Below are 5,000 nucleotides of genomic sequence, written 5' to 3' on the forward strand. Positions count from 1 at the left end.
CGCACACACACACACACACACACACACAAACACACACACACACACACACACACACACACACACACACACACATGTGTATGTGTATACAAATATCTATTTATCTATAAAGATATGTTTTAGGTAAATAGTGTAATAACCAATTCTCCATTTCATGTTCTGACCTTTTAGATATGCAGTCATTGCCCCCGGCTCAGTTCAAGTGGATCATGGTCTACCAGTGCCACCTCACTAAGTTTGTCATACTTTGAGCACTTACACCAAAGAGACCTGCTGAAGTTGCCTTTCAACTTCTTGACATATTCCTTCTGTTTGGAGCTCCTGCCATACTGCAGAGTGACAATGGTTCTGAATTCACAGCTAAAGTCATCTCAGAGTTGAAAGAACTTCGGCCACAACTCATCATGGTCCATGGGAAACCAAAGCCAGGGTTCAGTAGAACGAGCCAATGGTGACATCAAGGACATGGTGCATGCATGGGTGGCAGACATCAAGACACATAATTGATCTGTTGGCCTTCGTTTTGTTCAACACCAAAAGAACTCAACATTATTGAGTCTTCCTCTAGAGGTTCTTGAAAGATTACAATCAGAAGATGACTTGCTCGCCCTCTTTGCTAGCCCTTCAGAAGATGAAGTTCTTGCTCAAGATCACCAGCATCTGCAGTGCCAGCTCCAACCTCTCAGCCTACACCTGCTCAAGACCCCCAACCTTCACCTCTTACAAAACGCCAGAGTGAGACAGGACAAAGGGAGAGGACCAGGAAGGCACAAATCTCCTGGCTGAACCCATGGTGAAACGCAGCCGGATAGACTTCAAGGCAGGGGAGAAGGGGACAATGTTGCTGTGCCCATCCCCATGGTGGATAGGGGAAGAGGAGATCCACGTAACATCCTCGGTGTTATCACTGGCCGTGAAGAATGCGATTCTGAAGACCAAGCACTCCCAGTTTGATAGTTGTCCTCAGAGACTTCTTTCTCTGTGTGACGTCAACCAAGAAACCTGGTTTCCCTACGACAGGCTCTGAAGAAATCAACTACTGGTGGACAAGGATTTGTCAAATGTGATTGTGCTGCAAGTTAGTCGCAAGTGTTGTACTAGCAGATGTAAATGTTATAATCGTAAGAGCCGTTGTCATAGTAGCTCCACAAAGTGTCACAGAAATAAGTAAATGTCAAATTATTGTCTACATTTGTTGATGTCTGTGATTTGAATGTACTTGAATATACCTGTATGTATTTTATTCAAAATATAGTTTTTTATATTTGGCTGTGGGTTTATTTTTTATTTTATTGTTTTATTTTTTTGCGGATACAGTTTGATAGTATCTTATATTAAATTGTATAATATTAACTTCTCTAACCATCCTATGATGCAGTTTTCTTATTTTCATCATCGCATCATTATCTTACCCATTTCATGAAATAACAATGCTTGATTCTCAGCCATTTCATGTAATGAATGAATATTTTAGTGAAATAGCCATTACACGAAATGGCTGATTGCACACTTTGATTGTAACATATATATATGTATGTGTGCGTGTGTGTGTGTGTGTGTGTGTGCATGAGCGTGTGCATGTACATGTGCATGTGCGTGTGCGTGTGCGTGTGCGTGTGCGTGTGCGTGTGCGTGTGCGTGTGCGTGTGTGTGTGTGTGTGTGTGTGTGTGTGTGTGTGTGTGTGTGTGTGTGACACTATGGCCCTGAATATTTTATAACTAACTTTATAACAGGAGTCTATTTTTGATTTCTCTAATTTCTTAAATGTCTCCCCAATCTTCAATATTCCTTTGCCATAGTCTGAGCACTACTGATATCTGACAACACATAAAACCCTCTGTGACACATTGCCACGTATATTCTCTGAAATTTACTCAGCTGCAGTAACTGTTGTAGAGACAGATCACCGTGACCGGGCGCTGCATACAGTAGAAATATATATATGTATGCATGATCTATAAATTTTCTTGGCGTTTAATAAAGGCTCTATAGCGAAATTGTAGGAAGATTCAGTAGTACATTTTCGAAAGGCTTGTCCAATACATTTGCTGCAAGAAATTCCTTCCTCTAAGCCAGTATAAACGGCGGAAGTTTTTATATTTAATTCTGTATTTGATTTTTTTTTGGGGGGGAGGGGGGCGACATTAGATAATAGAGGTGATCGAATATCAACGCCTAGTTTACCTTGCAAAGCTCTAATTGCTTATATTTTTATAACTGCTCCGTATCAGTCACACCTAATACACATATCATTATTCATATTTCAGTCAATATTGATAATAAATCAAACTCACACACAAGCAGAATACACTAGACAGAAAAAAAAGATAGAAAAAAAAAACCCGACAGCCCGATTCTCAAAACTTAGTTCACGGAAAAGGTACACAATTATTCACACACAATTAAAAAAATAGATGAATAAACAAATCAAAGAAAAAAAAACACACCAATACCAACAAATAAATAAATAATTAAACAGACAAAAATGAAGTAAACAAAAATAACCAGCATGCAACAGCAGACGAGATGCGCCGCATCACAAGTAACGAGAAGTGTGACCTCAAGTGCATCTAAACTTCTTTTGAAAAGTTGGAACGCCTGGGAATGCGTCTTGGGAAAGGTGGCTTGCAGCTGCTCTAAGAGGATCAGTGCGGGCGACTTCAGATTTTGACATTTCCGAGGCGGAGATGTGGCACGGGCATGATACAGTGTTTGAATTAGAGAGGATTTTACATTGCAAGAGGGATTTGTGATCTGATATTGCATATTTTATGGCTTGTTTTATTTTGTATTATTATTTTTTTATTATTATTTTATGTTATTCTTATTTTTTTTTTTATTATTTTTTTTTTTTTGGGGGGGGGGGGTAAATTCAATGATTCTGGTGATGATGCTATTTCGATGCGTAAATTATGCACATTGCGTGTTGAATTATTCATTTTCAGTCATACCTTCGGAATTTATCATATCATTCTAGTCATAGCACGATGACTTGCAGTGTTGTCTCGGCAATGTATATATATATATATATATATATATATATATATATATATATATATATATAAATGTATATATAAGTATGTATATGAATATTTATGCATATATATATATGTGTGTGTGTGTGTGTGTGTGTGTGTGTGTGTGTGTGTGTGTGTGTGTGTGTGTGTGTGTGTGTGTGTGCATATATATTTATAATGGCATCGACATAGATAACGATGGTGATAATGGAATTGATGTTATTAATACCGATTTTCATGATAATCCTCATGATGATAAGGACATAGTAATAATAATAATAATAATAATAATAATATAGTGATAATAGTATTACTTCTACTACTAATGTTAATAATAATAATGAAAATAATAATAGCAATAACAACAACAACAATAACAACAACAACAATAATAATAATAATAATAACAATAATAATAATAATAATAATAGTAATAATAATAATGAAATACTGATAATAGTAATAATAATAATAATAATAATAATAATAATAATAATAATAATAATAATAATAATAATAATAATAATAATAATAATAATAATAATGATAATGATAATGATGATAATAATATTAATAATAATAATAATAATAATAATAACATTAATAATGATAATAATAATGAAATGCTAATAATAGTAATGATAATAATAATAATAATAGTAATAATAATAATAATAATAATAATGATAATGATAAAAATAATAATGATAATAATAATAACAATAATAACAATAACAATAACAATAACAATAACAATAACGATAATAATAATAATAATAATGATAATAATAATAATAATGATAATAATAATAATAAAAACAATAACAATAACAAAACAACAACAACAATAATAATAATGATAATAATAATAATAATAATAATGATAAGTATAATCATAATAATAGTTACAATACTAATGCTGATGATTATAATAATAATAATGATAATGATAATAATAGCACTAATATTAATAATAATAATGTTGATAATAACAAGAATAACAATAATACTGATTTTGCAGTAATAAAAAAATTATGATAGTGATGATAATAATGATAATCATTATCATCATAACAAAAATGATAATATTAAAAGCAGTAATGAAAATAATGATGATTATAACAATAATGATAGCACTGATGATGATAATAAAGGTAATGAAAATTATAACAAAAAAATATTTATGATAATAATAATTACAATAATGATAATAAAGACAATAATAATAATGATTGTGATGATGAGGAGGAGGTAAAGGAGGATTATGGCAGACATTATAAAAATACTAGTATTAGTATGATTTATCAAGGTTGATGACAATAATAATATTTACAATAATGATGATAATAATAATGATAAATAATAATAATAATAATAATAATAATAATAATGATAATGATAATGATAATGATAATGATAATGATAATGATAATGATAATGATAATGATAATAATAATAATAATAATAATAATAATAATAATAATAACAATAATAATAATAATAATAATAATGATAATAATAATAATAATAATAATAATAACAATAATAATAAGAACGACAATAATAATAATATTGATAAAAATGAAGATAACAATAATGACAAAAAATGAAAATGATGATGATGATGGTGATGATAATAAAATTATAAATGAATATTAATGATGGTAATCATAAGAATAATAAAAATAACGATACTGAATACTGAATAATAATAATAATAATGATAATAATAACAATAATAATAATAATAATAATAATAATAATAATAATAATAATAATAATAATAATAATAATAATAATAATAATAATAATAATAATAATAATAATAAAATAATAATAATAATAATAATGATAATAATAATAATGATAATTGTTATGATAATTATAATAATAATTATAATAATAATGAGGATAATATTATTTATAAAAACAATGGCAATAATGGTAACAATTATGATGATAATTACATTATATAAGGATAATAA

The sequence above is a fragment of the Penaeus chinensis genome, chromosome 11 (genome assembly GCF_019202785.1).
Source record: "Penaeus chinensis breed Huanghai No. 1 chromosome 11, ASM1920278v2, whole genome shotgun sequence".
In the NCBI taxonomy this organism is placed as follows: domain Eukaryota; kingdom Metazoa; phylum Arthropoda; class Malacostraca; order Decapoda; family Penaeidae; genus Penaeus; species Penaeus chinensis.